General features: G+C 36.1%; 1 protein-coding gene and 1 long non-coding RNA gene across 3 annotated transcripts in view; one reads left to right on the top strand and one right to left on the bottom strand.

Annotated features, from left to right (window-relative positions):
• Positions 1-15,705, bottom strand: part of LOC114477925 (uncharacterized) — a 54,939-nt gene that overhangs the window by 8,272 nt on the left and 30,962 nt on the right. Inside the window, exon 3 of one of the 2 annotated variants that reach the window (XR_003675786.1) lies at positions 12,435-13,525. The exons of the other annotated variant lie outside the window; for it this stretch is intronic. This is a non-coding gene — a long non-coding RNA (uncharacterized LOC114477925). Of the gene's footprint in view, positions 1-12,434; positions 13,526-15,705 lie in introns of those variants that run through there. 2 annotated transcript variants of the gene reach the window in all.
• Positions 8,850-15,705, top strand: part of LOC114477914 (zinc finger protein GLI2-like) — a 57,009-nt gene continuing 50,153 nt past the window's right edge. Inside the window, exon 1 of the mRNA XM_028470611.1 lies at positions 8,850-9,004. The gene's annotated coding sequence lies outside the window, so the exon portion shown is untranslated. The remainder of the gene's footprint in view (positions 9,005-15,705) is intronic.

Here is a 15,705-nt window from a genome sequence, read left to right on the forward strand (position 1 = left end):
ACATTTCTGTGGCCTCACTGTGATATAAATATATAGTTGTACAGTTGGATGACCTACGTTCACTACGCTAACGCCGTGTGAACCTGGGTGCGGTGGGAGCGCTCAGATGTGACGGACCTCCACCAGGGAATCCCGCTCTGCACTTGACATTCATCTCCTCTGAGATCACTTGAGTGTGACTTTCCCTCGCCTCCGCCCAGCGTGGAGCCCCAGAACCCTCCGCCGCGTCGCTGACATGCATTGTTGGCGTGTCAGCGGTTTGTGCAGAAGGCCACGTGCGTCCAGTCGTCTGAGACAAGTGCCTCCACGCACGGAGCCAGGCCTGAGAACGCAGCCCAAACAAGCTGCCATCGCTCACAAAGACACTTCACTGAGGATCCACTTCACGCTGACGTCTCTCAGATGCTGAGGAATGTCTGCTCTCATGTGGCCCCTCTAGAGAAGAACAATCCAGAACCTTCCCTGAGGGCCCTTCATGAATGGTCAAAGCATCTGCAGGATAATCTCTGAAACAAGCCTTTTTAAACGTGGATTAGGCAGGAAATCACTTTGGATTGACGCCATAATCTCATAATGATTTTATTATTTATTATTTATGTCACCACCACTTTTATTAACGTTAACACAAGCATGTTTTTATCTTTTCATCCATAATTCCTGTTTAGCTTTGACTAAAAATCAGCTAAAAAACTGTGATTGTATTTAATCTGAGGGTCACATGATCATCAACATCATTTATGTCAGCATTAGCATAATGACCAAACTGAGCATTAGCACGGGAAACAACAAAGGGTGTGTGTGTGTTTCTAGTTGTTTGTGTGTTCTTTTAGCTTATCTGTGTCTCTGATGCTGCGTTCATACAAATCTACATCATCATAAGGTGAAATATTAAGACTCTCACTTTAATGCGTTAATTGCAATTTATTAATTACAGGAAAAAATAACAGTTAATTGCTCTTTTAGCACTCCAAACAGCGTGGAACCGTTCTTATTTCAATAGTTCCCAGTATACCCATAATACTGATGCACAAACTACAATATATGACGAGCTGCTCAGCTTCGTTAGCAATAACTTTTAAAATCAATGCATGGAAAACTAAAGCCTAGCTGTGTGCACGCTTAGCACCTCAATGTAGCAGCTAGCACCTCAATGCTAAACATGTAACAATTAGCACCTCAATGTAGCAGCTATCACCTCAATGCTAAACATGTAACAATTAGCACCTCAATGTAGCAGCTATCACCTCAATGCTAAACATGTAACAATTAGCACCTCAATGTAGCAGCTATCACCTCAATGCTAAACATGTAACAATTAGCACCTCAATGTAGCAGCTATCACCTCAATGCTAAACATGTAGCAGTTAGCACCTCAATGTAGCAGCTATCACCTCAATGCTAAACATGTAGCAGTTAGCACCTCAATGTAGCAGCTATCACCTCAATGCTAAACATGTAACAATTAGCACCTCAATGTAGCAGCTATCACCTCAATGCTAAACATGTAGCAGTTAGCACCTCAATGTAGCGGCTAGCACCTCAATGCTAAACATGTAGCAATTAGCACCTCAATGTAGCAGCTATGACCTCAATGCTAAACATGTAGCAATTAGCACCTCAATGTAGCAGCTATCACCTCAATGCTAAACATGTAGCAGTTAGCACCTCAATGTAGCGGCGAGCACCTCAATGATAAACATGTAGCAATTAGCACCTCAATGCTACATATATAGCAGCTAGCACCTCAGTATAGCAGCTAGCACCTCAATGCTAAACATGTAGCAGCTAACACTTCAACGTAGCAACTAGCACCTCAATGCTAAACATGTAGCATCTAGCACCTCAATGTAGCGACTAGCACCTCAATGCTAAACATGCAGCAGCTAGCACCTCAATGTAGCAGCTACCACCTCAATGATAAATATGTAGCAGCTACCACCTCAATGAAGCAACTAGCACCTCAATGCTAAATATGTAGCAACGAGCACCTCAATGTAGCGGCTAGCACCAAAATATAGCAGCTAGCACCTCAATGTAGCAACTAGCACCTCAATGCTAAACATGTAGCAGCTAGCATGGACAGCTAGCGTGGACACTCAGACAGTGCGAACTGCTACAAACTCGTGATAAATATTATCTGAAGGAGAGAAAAAGCAACAAGTTTGATTATTTTATGATGTGCTAACTTATAGTGCTACACATTTGTATTTGTATTATATTATATTAATAATATATTATTAAGTAAATGTCTACGTCTACGTTCTAGTCTGATAAAAACAAACAATAAATGACTATAAATCCACTTTGATATGCATCAATGTTTTTAATCTGCCACAATAATGTGATTTATTCCTTTCTCAGCCGTGATTAAAAAAAGATTAATTAGATTAATTAATTACAGAGCATGATTAATTAATCACACAATTGTTTTAATCTCTTGACAGTACTATGTCTAGTGCTATCTGCTACACTAGTGGGGGGGGTGTCTAGTGCTATCCGCTACACTAGTGGGGGGGGGGGGGTGTCTAGTGCTATCTGCTACACTAGTGTGGGGGGGGGGGTGTCTAGTGCTATCTGCTACACTAGTGGGGGGGGGGGTGTCTAGTGCTATCTGCTACACTAGTGGGGGGGGGGTGTCTAGTGCTATCTGCTACACTAGTGGGGGGGGGGGTGTCTAGTGCTATCTGCTACACTAGTGGGGGGGGGGTGTCTAGTGCTATCTGAGCATCTAATGAAGAGACAAAACACATCTGGTGTTTTTATTGGTGCAGCTTCACAATAAACAGATCCAGGGCTGAGGTCATAGAGGTGCTACTCCTCCATTCATTCACAAATCTGATTTAATACGCATCAGAGGGAGGGGGGGGGGGGCAGAAAATAAAGTCAGCGGATATTAAAGGTCAGAGGTCATCCAACATGTGTTCCCTGGACACACACACACACACAGACACACACACACAGACACAAACACACAGACACAGACACACACACACACACACACACACACACACACAGACACAGACACACACACACACACACACGTCTGTAGAAGTCATTAGTGACGTTACACACATTTCTCACGCTATACTTTGTGCAGACACAGATATTGAACGTGATTATCGCTGCGAGGCAGGATTACTTCCATATGACACTGATACAGTCTGATACACACATGGTCATGTGACACCCACCTGTGGACTAGATGTAGATTCCCTCCCCCTATCCACTACATCTGGCTCCTCCCATCCCTGTCGTTTCACACACTTTTATAGTTGTTTTGTGTATTTTCTAATGTAATCATGTGCATTTTTTCTCCACATATTGTGTTTTTGGAGTCTTTTTGTAGTTTTGTGTGTTTCATAGTGATTTTGTGTATTTATTGTCATTTTGTGCAATTTAGTCTTTTCTGTTTATTATTTTTTTTTAGATGATTTTTTATTGGTGTGTGTTTATTAGTGAGTCTATTTGTTACAGTGTGTTATAGTTTACTTATTTGGTTTTTTATTTTATATTTGTATTTCATAATATGTATTATATGCATTTTATTACATATATTATATGAATTTGCATGTATTATTAATTCATTTACTTTTGGTTGATTAATTTATTGTTTAGTTTTTTCTCCTTTTCATTGCAACGTGTGTGTGTGTGTCTCTCTCTCTCTCTCTGTGTGTGTGTGTGTCTCTCTCTGTGTGTGTGTAGTGTTACTGTAGTACACATACATGATCAGCAGATGTCAGTGTTTTACTACAATAATCATCAACATTAAAAATTCCCAAAGTGCAGAGACACAGGAGTTGTTTTTCTTTAATTAAATTAAACTCAAAGATTTATGAACATTAATATTTTATTATTTCACGTGATTTAATTCATAACAAACACTTTCATTCCTTTAATCTTACTTTTAAACAGATTTCTATAGATAAAGGAACATTTAGTAACTTCTGTCATTCATTTCATAACTGTTGTACCAACAGTCACCGCTAGAGGTCAGTGTTTGATAATAATCAAAGATAATCATGATGAGCAGTGATTAGAGCAAATTTATAACATTATTATTATTATTATTATTATTATTATTATTATGACAAGAAAAAGTAGAAAATTTGAAAACGTAAATATTATTTCTGTTTTTTAAACCCAACTAACGCTTTATTTTTGTACTTTTCTTCTGTAAAATCTTTCCTGTTCTCTTTTATAAAACTTTCTTTTAAGGTTTGTTTTTTTGTCGTATGAATATTAAAAATGTTCAGTTTGAGGGAAAGTCAACATATGTTTGTTGTTTTATAGTGGATTCTTTTACCACTTATTTTTCTCCTATTGTGTGTTTTTGTTTATGCTGTGTGTAGTTGTGTGGATATTTAAACATTTTGTGTATTTTAGGTATTTTTTGTGTATTTTTCTGTTGTTTTGCGTCACTTTATGATGAATTTGCTCATCTTTCAGTCATGTGATTGTTTTATATCTGTTTCATATTCATTCTTAAATCATGTTTTGGGAGCTGAAATAAAATAAATAAATTAGACAGAGCCAGCAGTGGCTAAGTCTGTTCTATAGAGCAGTGGTTCTCAAATAGGGGTACGTGTACCACTAGGGGTACACAATGGCACTAGAGAGAGAGAAATGAACAAAGAAATTGTCAGTTTTGGTCCAGAAATAATAAAAACTATACAGATAAATCTAAATCTAAATCAGGGGTTTTCAACTGAAAATTTTCAAAAAATTACAAAAGATTTTTTTTAAATTATTAATTTTTCATTAATCAATCAATCAACCATATTGTACCTTATTATTGTCATATTATTTAGCATATTTATTAATTGAACTACAACTTACTTTTGGTTTTATAACATTGCAAACACTGTCAGCATTATTAAAACATATTTATTTATTAAATATCATTATGTTTAGTGGATAACTTATGATTATTTAACAAATATATTGATTTAATTTGTTCATTATTCAGTTTAATAAATGAGTTCATTTCAGAGTTTGGAACCATGTGTTTGGTAATTAAGGGAAATGTGAGTCACACCCTTTAATGAGGGTCCATAAACAGGTGTAGCTACTGCTGTAGTTGGCCATGCTTTAAATGTCATAGATCATCATCATAGATCATAGATAAATGTGCTATAGATGATCATTTATCAACACGTGTTGCTTTTAAAAACACTGTAAATAAAAGTTGTTGAGCTAAGTATACTTAAAGTACACTTAGTATAAAACACTTTAGGTATGCTTGTTTTGGTAAAAGGGGTGGGGCAACAATGCAGAAATGACCCAGCAGTGGGCGGAGCCACAGTGAAGTGTGTAACCTATGGAGAGGTCTGATGAAGCTAATGATTGATAGCACCAGCTTTAGCAGCTTCATCATGTGGTGCTAGTGGAGCATCAGCAGCAGCTGAGCTTCCTGGATCACTGGGGGGCGGGACCCTCTGTGGAGCAGCCCCCCACCCCCCAGCATGCTCTGCAAAGGGATGACCACCAGGAGACCCCCATGACACATCCACCTTCATACACAAGGTTCACTGGGTGAAGACCCCAGGACACATAAACACCATCTAACAACCTCTGAGGGGACTGCCAGCGCCTCCTCAAGAAAACTGGGCTTTACTGAGCCCCTCTTCTCAACGCTAACGTCCGTGGAGCGTATGTAGCCATTAACACTGAACACACAACGTCGGTGTTTCTCAAATGGGGGTACATGTACCCCTCGGTGTACACATGGTACTAGAGAGAGAAAGAAATGAATAAATGAAAGTTTAAAATGTGTATTTTTGGTGAGAATAATAATCACAATAATAATGAGGAAAATTATGTTGATTAGAAGATGTTTTTTCAACCTTAGGGTCGTGACCCAATGTGGGCTCTCCTGGAATTAAAATGGGGTCACCTGAAATGTCTAGTAACTGGTCATTTAGAGGCGGACCTCAACCCAGCTACGTTCCTCTATGCTCGATGCCCACTATGAAGCCACGCCCCTCCCAGACAGTGAGTGGGAACGGAGAAACCAGGACCCCCTAGAATAACGAACAACAAGGTTAAAGGTCTGTCATAGCTGTGGTCAAACACTTCAACAGGTTAGTGAGACTTCAACCATCATAGTGAGTTTCCCTGAACACTCTGATGAGCAGGCCCCTTTAAGTGTGGTCTCCTTAGGATGTATCAGTGTCTCCTAGGCTAAAGGAGGTTATAAAGGAAGTATTAAGCCTCTTTCCTTAGATCAAAGGGAACTCAAATGCTCCTTATCATGGAAAGGAATTCATTGCAGCGACAACATTTAAAGGGACCCGTTGCTCAGAGTGTTCAGGGAAACTCACCATGACATAAAACAGACTCCATGTGGTTCTAAAAAAATAGATCAGAGACATTTTTATCCACATTATGTTTTCATTTAACATAATTAATTCACCTTGTAATGTGGTTGTACATGTGTATGTCTACAATATTATGTAGACATATCTGGCATTAATGGAACTATTTATAAAATTAATGTTAATTAGTGAGTAGAAGATGAGTGTGATCAACCATTCTCTATGTGACGTTCTTTAGTTTACCTTTAGTTCCTCCTTATTATTATATTACGTCACCTAGTGGAAGTGCGTCTGATTGTCTAATCAACGTGATGTCCTTTCCCTAACTCCTTTAGGAAGTCTCCTAACTCCTTTCCTTAACTCTGTGACATCATCCAGGAGGTTAAGGAAAAGTAGAAATAAGGAGGAATATCTTTGTAGATGAGCTTATTTTGGTTTATTGTTCCTGGCAAATATACTGTATGTTTTTATTTTTAATGTAAACAGAGATTGTTTTGAAAATGTTGTGAATGCAAAACTTTTATGAAACAGAAGCAAAACGTGACGTAAACAGAACAAACAGGTATTAGTCATTTCTGCTCTTTTGTTGTCATTTTGTTTATAATTTATGTTGGTTCGTCTGTATTTTCATTTACACACATTTATGAACTAGAAAGAGGTAAAAACACACACACACACACACACACACGTATGGGATTTAAACTTTCATTAAAAACGTATTAAAATAAATTGTTTTTAGATGAAATAATGAATATTTTACATCTCAACATAAACTCTATTGCTTTTCCTATTTTTCTGTGAGTTTGATGCACTATTTACTGTAGATGAAGATTCATTTTCTAATAAGTTTTTGTTTTTAATGTTTTTGCTGTAATTTTTTTACCCTCTTTAGTCCCTTTTAGTAAATGTTAGAACATTTGTTTCCTGAAATTAGTTTTAAAATAAATAAACAATTAAAATTGTTGTAACTGTAGCCGTTAGTTTAGGTTTAAAGGTTAATTATCAGATTAATTATTAAAATATGACTAAAATAGAAAATGTATAAATCCATGCAGGAAATGATGTTTTAACAGCAGCACACGCAACAACATACAATTAAATATAACAATAGGTATTAATAACATATAGAGGGAAAACAAAGATATAAAAATTAAGTATAATAAAATGTAATTAAATGAAAAATTAAGTCAAACAAAGATAAAAAAATAACAATATCGCCTATATCCATATATATTTATTTCATAGATTATTTTCTATTTCGCTGCTTTCTCTAGTTCTCAGAATAATATGAAAATTGATGCATTATTATTATTATTATTATTATTAATTAAAAGTACAGCTTGATGATGTTTAAACAAACCACACTACAGAACTCACTCACACGTGCTGTCCCTTAGAGGAGAAACAGCTGTTTGTTCATAAATGTGTATTTTTTGGTTTGTATGTTTTTATTGGATTTTTATTGTTACATTGTGCATTTTTTCTCTTATTGTGTCCTTTTGTTCATGTTTCTATGTTATTATGAATTTTATATTTTGATAAGCGCATTGAGATGACAGTTGTAAATTGTGCTATACAAATAAAGTTGAATTGAATTGAATTTTTGTAGTTTTTGTTGCGTATTACTGTTTGTACATTTTTGATTGTTTTCTTAGTGTATTTTTGTTGAACTATTAAGTATTTCTGTTGTAATTTTGGGGGGGCGTGGCACTAGTTGCCCATGTTTGTGATAAACGCACCAGTTATTAGTATTTTTTTTATTTTACCATTCTTAAAAGATCCTCCACTGTTTTTACTAATGTGTCCTTATGAACAGATCTATGTCTAACAAAACATTTTATTATGCATCATATTCACTACTTTACCCTGTGCGCCGCCATGTGGTGAAATGACGTCATTGATGACATGTATTTTACGTCACTGATTTTGTTTATCACATTTCGATAAACAAAAGATGTTTACATCGACTAGTTTAACTTTAACTGATCTTTAGAGCAAAAGGAGCTAATTACATCATCAATGACATCATTTCAACATGGCGGCACACACAGGGTAAAAGTGAGTAAATAAAATAAATACAGTATGCTTCATAATAATGTGTTTAGTTAAACATACTGTAGATCTACTAATAAGAACATTTAGAAAGTTATAAAAACGATGGAGAATCCTTGTGTTATTTTACATCAGCAGATTTTAACCCTGAATTGTCTTTGTGGTCAAACTTTATTTGAATTAAAATGATCGAGATTTGTATCGTATATATCGTCATTTTGAGAAAAAATATCGATATATGACATATCGCCCAGCCCTAGGTTTTAGCTTTGATGGGAGAAGTTTTATTCTGGAGGAGGAGGAGGAGGATGGTGGTGATGATGATGATGATGATGGTGATGAGGAGGAGGAGGAGGAGGAGGAGGAGGAGGAGGAGTAGTGCACTACGGTCACAGTCCGACACACGCACACGCAGCTCGGTTTAAAAAGCTGTCACACACACTCACACACACACACACACTCCAAACTCTTTCCTGGCTCAACTTTTCCTCCACGGGAATTACTTTTACTTTTACTTTTACTTTTACTTTCTTTCATTTTCCAAACTCTGCAACGCGCTCCGTGCACGCGCTTCCTCCACATGGCGTTTCTCCGCGTGCGCGTGTTTGCTTTGAACAGAACAGTTTGACTGAAACCCGGTGAGTTTATTTCATCCTCATTATTTACATTTTTCATTCCAAATCTTCATGTTTGTCAACTTTATACGTTTTAAATTTTACTGAAGTTTATTAAATTAACAGAACATTTTTTAAAAAAAGTTTCATTTTTTTTTCTGAATTGATAAAAACAAGTAAATAAAACACATTGTTCTTGTTTTTCTGTTTTTAGATCAAATGTTTTTGGTTTTTTTCTGAGTCGATGATTTCATTTTAAAGGAAAAACCTAAACATGTTTCATATAAAAACTTCTTTCATCTACTCAGAAAAAACAGAAAATAAATCCTATAAAAACAACAAACCAGGACCACATATTTATATCTGCTTATTTTTTATATTCTTCTGTGAAAGCATTAATAAATAATAATTAATAAATCAACACTTTTTCTACATACATTACATTTTTTTAACTTTTGGATTCACAACTTATTTAAAAATGCACGAGCTTCACTTTTTTTTATTATAATTATTATTATTATTATTTGGAAGTTTCTCTATTTTTAAAAACTGAAGTGAGCAAATAATGTGATTAACAAGTTTAAAAAATAGCAGATTATTAAACTTCATCTTCATGTATTTTCATGACATTTATTATAAAATCTCATAAATACACAAAAGCTTTTTTTTTTTTTTAATGTGCACGTTTCCAACCTTTAAAAGCTCATTATTATAGAAATGATAAAAGTATGAAAAGCATTAGTTTGGATGTTTGAAGCTTGAGGAATTCCAGGAATGTGTAACCTGATAGTTGTGATGCAGTTTGGAGCCAACAGAGAATTTAAAAACAATGGATTTAATTACATAGTTCATAAATGAATTTCATGCCTTTAAGTTGAAATGTTTTTCCCTTAAATCTAAAGTTTCTGTATCCTGTGAAATCACACGTAATAAGGCTGATTCCTCTGCTTTTCCTCCTCAATTCATTCATTTGCATCAGAATAAAGTTTTAGTGCATTAGCTTTTGTGGGCGATGAAAAGTTCCAGCAGTCAGGAAATAATGGGGCCCTTCAACTTTATTCAGGGTGACAGGGGCGGGGGTGGGGGGTGAAGGGGGGGTTTCTAAGCCTGGGGTGGGATTGTCACTTTTATCCTTCACTGTACACTAGTAGTAACACACAGGTAAAATCACACTAATCATATCTGATCTGAGGGTCACATGATCAACATTCATTTATTAGAATAATGACTAATATTAACACAGGAAACAGTTTGTTTTACAGTCATTATATAAATGCATGTTCTCATTGTGTGTTTTATGGATTTGTTTTGTTATAATTGTCATTTTGCGTATTTTCGTAGTCGTCTTGTGTGTTTAGTGAGTATTTGTGCTTTTTATTATTAATAATAATAATAACAATAATAATAATAGATTTTATTTAAAAAGGCCACCCAGGGACACTTTACAATAAAACAGAATAATAAAAACAGTGTATTACATTATAAAACAGTATTATACAAAGAAGAAGAGAAAAGAAAAGCAATATATGCAAAATTAGGAATGAGAATTTACAGAAAATGGGAAGATTTTTAGTGTTTTTAGACTAATTTTTGTTGCTGTTTTGCATAATTCTTTGTCATATTTTTTACATTTCCTTTGGACGCTGAACATAAACTAAAGCCGCGGCCGTTGTCCATGTGGAAACTAATGAGCAACGTTGTAAAAAGTGAGGAAGAGCAGGACAGAAAGGACTCCTCCTTCCCCGCTGTGACCCCTCAAAAGTCCCTTATCCCACAAAACAACAAGTCCACAGCAATTACTCCATGTGGCCTGGGGGGTTTCAGGGGTTTCTATAGTGGAAGAAAAGAAGCATCAGGAGTGAAAACACTGAAACCACTGATTTCATTTTTAAAAATATTTATCTATTCACATGTTTATTAAATTCTGTTCATGTGTGTGTTTTCTCATTTTTTAATTTCATTTTTCTCATTATTTTTCTTATCTTGATTTGACTTCATTTTTTATTTAATTACATTTTCTTATACTTAATTTTACATTTATATTTTATTAATACCTAAAATCTTAATATTTAATATATGTGTGCTGCTGCTGCTGCTGCTGCTGCTGGTAAAACACCATCATTTCCTGCAAAGATTTATACATTTTATATTCTAGTTACATTTTATTAATTGTCTGTTAATAAACCTTTAAATCCAAACTAACGGCTACAGTTACAACATTTTTAATAATTATTAAAAATAATAATAATTTCAGGAAACAAATGATATATACATTTCCCCTCGCTAAAAAAAGTGACTAAAGGAGGAAGAAATACAGTAAATAATAAATCAATCAATAAACTATGAAATCTTACAGATAAATATTAATAGTGCAGTTGTTTACATGTCAAACTCACAGAAAGGCAGGAAAAGCAAACGATTTCATGTACAGATAATTTTTAATCAAACTTTAAATCCCATGTTTTTCATTTCCTGTGTGAGGTTCTTTGAAGGTTTTTTGGCTTCTTCACTTCATCCATCATCACAACCAGGTCTGATCCTTTTCAGAGCAGAGCTGAGTCAGGATCAATTTACTCTGATTAGTTCATCTTCTGTTTTAGATTCAGATAAAAAGATCTCCAACAATCCCCAAAAACGGGCTTTTTTTGGTCCAAATAAATGTGTTTTTGCAGCATTTCACTTTGTGATTGATTATCTGTTTGCTGACGGCGCTCAAACACGTTAATGATGATGGTAACGATGCTTTGTCTCCTCCCTCTTCAAGCCGTTATTTTAAAAGTTCCGCTCCATCTTTTCACAAACGACATCAGACGTTTCCCAGAATGAACGCAGACGTGCACTCGGTGGAGTCAGAGCAGCAGAAATCAAAGGCAGGCTTTGATGTTTGTTAATGAAGTCCTGAAGGACACTGATGTCCAGCACATGGGTTAATATTAGGGGTCGTGATAAAATGATCTGATTTACCTCCTAGAATACACTTTAAGTATTTCTCATGTGATGAGGCCCCAAAATAAACTCACAAAATGACTCCAAACCACAGAAAAATACACAAAACAATGGCAAAAATATAGAAAATCACAACAGAATTTCTACAAACACACAAGATGCCAAAAATACACAAACCAATTTATTCAAAACACAAACTAAAATACACAGAATGGCAGAAAAATATAGATTACAACCACAAAAATACACAATATCACTCTTAAAAAACAATAAATAATAGAAAAATAACAAGAACATTACACAGGACGACTCCAGAAATACACAAAAATAATGAAAAAATATACAAAACAACAGAAAAACAAACAAATGAAAACAGAAATGAACCAAATTAAACAGAATACATTTTCATTTTTGTATTTTGTTTATTTATTTTTAATTCATTTTGTGCGTTTTCTGAACTATAAACAAACATTAACATGCAGATAAATGTGTTTCATATTTCCTCTAAACTTCTCTAATCTTTGCATTCCACACATCACTGTTCAGGGGGTCCTGGCCTTGGCCTGGGGGGCGGGTGCTGCTGCTTAGGGGTTGGCTATGAGGTGGTGGGGTCCGTGGCGTGGCTACTGCTGGGTTTCCCTGGGGCTCTCCTTCACCTAGGGTGATGCTGGCGTGGTGGGTTGGGTCGGACTCCCTCGAGGGGTCACTGTGTGGCATTGGGGGGGCGGGTAGCGATACTGCGGGGCCTCACCTGCACGGGGGCTTTCCCAACATTTGTGGGGGTGTGGCCTGTGTGTTCTGGCCTGGCTGATCCGCGTCGGGTGAGACTGGTCTGCAGGGTGGGTACCCGGCCCCCCATGGGTGCTGTGCCGGGGCCCACGGGGGTCTCTGTTCTGCAACGGGCGTCTCACAAAATGTGTTGCAAAACTTGTGTGTTTTAAATATTTAAACTTATTGTCTGAGCTGAGCCCCCACACTAATAATTATTATCACTATTGATAAAGTTCCTGTGCAGTGGTTTTTATTTTTCATCAACTGACTTGATTTTAAAAGTCATATATTTATATATATATAGTGTATTTTTTATCTGTTTTCAGACCCTATGGTGGGATTTGGGTTCTGGACTCCTAAAGTTTGCATGCTGTATAAATCCAAATGTCAGTGCTAGCCTGTTTTTGCAACACGATAAACAACCGTTGTTGGGCCAGAGCTGCATCCTATTTTAGATTTGGCAGCGACCTGGGCTGCTTTAACGGGATAGCTATTATTCAAAGGAGCATCCATGTCGGCCGCAGCCATAAATTTCCCCAAGTGGCTCTTCCACGGTCTTAGGGCTCGCAGGAATTGACTGCACGCTCTGTGCTTTCACCCGTTACGCTGTGACCTTTGGAGGGAGACACAGTCGTTTGTTTGCTTGACATGAGCAGCTCTCATAATTCACCTGGTGATACTCAGTGATCTTCTACCTCCAAAGCATTTGTTTTCCTCTGCTTTAGGAAATATTTATCCTCACGTTCAGAAAAGAAGAATGTTTTTGGGGATTGTTTTTGACATTTTTGGGTGGATCTGCATGGTTCATCAATAGTCTTCTTGCATCATCTGCAGAGAAAAATGACTTTATGTTGCATTTATGCAAAGAATCTCCAACAGAGTAAAAAATGCAAATATATATTTATATAATTATTCAGCCAGTGCTGAAGGCCTGAGGTCTCATTCTGTGTAAATTCACAAAATAACTCCCAAAACACAGAAAAGGACATGAAAACACACATCAGGACAACACAAATACACAAAAAGAAAATTACAATAGAAATACACAAAAATGAACTAAAATAAAAACACATGTATTTATTCAGTATGTCATGTACTATGATGCTGGTTAACTTCTTTCCAGGGTAAATCACCATGGTAACTTAGGCTGAACGGCTAACCAGGTCGTGAGATTTGAGTGAGTGTGGAGCCCCGCCTCCTGACCAATCAGTTCTCTTAGAAAACGACCTGTCCATTAATAAGTGTAAATTAGTTACGTCATTGTTTATGGCGCACGGTTCAAAGCAGAGAAAAGTAGCATCTTATAGTCTGGAAATGATGCTACATTAGTCAGCTGATAAAATCTGCTTTCATACCCATAAATTAATTTATTCATGTATTCTGTGGCGACACAGAGAGTCTCAGTCTTTTATGAAACACACTGATTATGATGGAGGCTGAACACTGCATTAATAAAGTGAAAGTGATCATTAATTAAAATAATCTCACTAATTTAAGAATGAACAGTAATTAATTATCTGCCTGCATTTAATCCTTCCTGATTTTTCTGCAACAACTGTTGTTTTTGGTCTGAATTATGGAATTCTTCATATTTAAAATAATTCGTATTATTGCTCTGCACGGTTTCTATGTGTTTAGTGAACGTGTTGATATCCTGCTTCGTAGTACAGCTGCTCAGTGAATGTTAAATATCTCAGATATATTTATACAGCTGTACGGGCCTTTAATGGTAGTTTTATTTTAAAATGTGTGACTTTTATCAGCATTATATCATATTTGGTAACAGACTGTAACAATAAGGTGGTTGGTTTGATCAATGATGTGTAGATATGTTATTAATTATTATTAAACAATAGTTAAATGTTTTTTTATGTATTCATGTACCAGAGGACATTCTCCATCTCACACTGATTGAAACACGTGACCTTCACCGTGCAGCGTCCAATCAGAGTCTGACTCTGGCTTTGGTCAAACATCTGTCAGGATGAATGCAGCTCTGTGATTGGTCAGAATCTGGTGCAGACATGAAATACGTCTCCTTTGATCCAAGTGATGATGAAATAAATCAACACTTTGTTGGAGAAATTCAGTTTAAATCCAAAGAGTGATGTAGATAATAATGCTAATCACACCTCCATCTATTGTCCTGACATAGTATAGTTTTTATGTTTCAGCGTTCTCATGTAAACAGACATCGTTTACAAAACGTTGCCGTGTGAATGCAGAACTTTTTGGAAACGGAAGCTAAACGTTGTGACGTAAACACTTGAGGAGTGAAAAGCTTAGCGATGACTCGGCAGAACAAACAGTATTGTTGTGCAGAGGCAGTCGGGGGAGGGTGTGGCCTATTATCTATTATCCTCTAATGAATCATTGTGTGTCTCAGTGGGAGGAGCTCCATCACCAGTGATTACGACACTCACCAAACCCTGACCCTGTTTAAAACACAGTGACTTCACTGCGTAACCGGTGACGTTCCTGATACAAAGTAAACTCCAGCTCCTGCTTTGAAGATAAAGAGCTATTGTTCCCAGTGTTGGAGCCCAGGAGTGGCTCTGAATAGTGCTGACTAAAGGTCAATAGTCAAATAAACTCTATACTCCACCTTTGACCTCTGACCCCACGCTGCAAATTGAGATGTGAGACGTGTTCTGAGAATGTGAGCGACGGGAACAATACATGAAAGACTGTTTATAATGGGATCTTATGCTGTTCTTTACTCTTCACAAATAAAATCACAAGTAAACTTTTAATATTATGTGAATAAACTTGTAATGTTACAAAAAATACTAAAGTTGTCATATATTCAATTATTTTAATTCATGTTTTATTTGATTTTATTTAAATGCTTAGTTTCAAATGTAAACGCTGATATATTGACCTGTTAATTTACTATTTAATCTTCCTATAGAACAGCTTTATTTACTTATTTAAAAACACATCGTCAACGCTTTTAAGGACAAAATTATTATTATTATTATTATTATTTCGTTTCCTCAACAGTAAAC

This window comes from Gouania willdenowi, chromosome 2 (assembly GCF_900634775.1).
Source record: "Gouania willdenowi chromosome 2, fGouWil2.1, whole genome shotgun sequence".
NCBI classification, from domain to species: Eukaryota; Metazoa; Chordata; class Actinopteri; order Blenniiformes; family Gobiesocidae; genus Gouania; species Gouania willdenowi.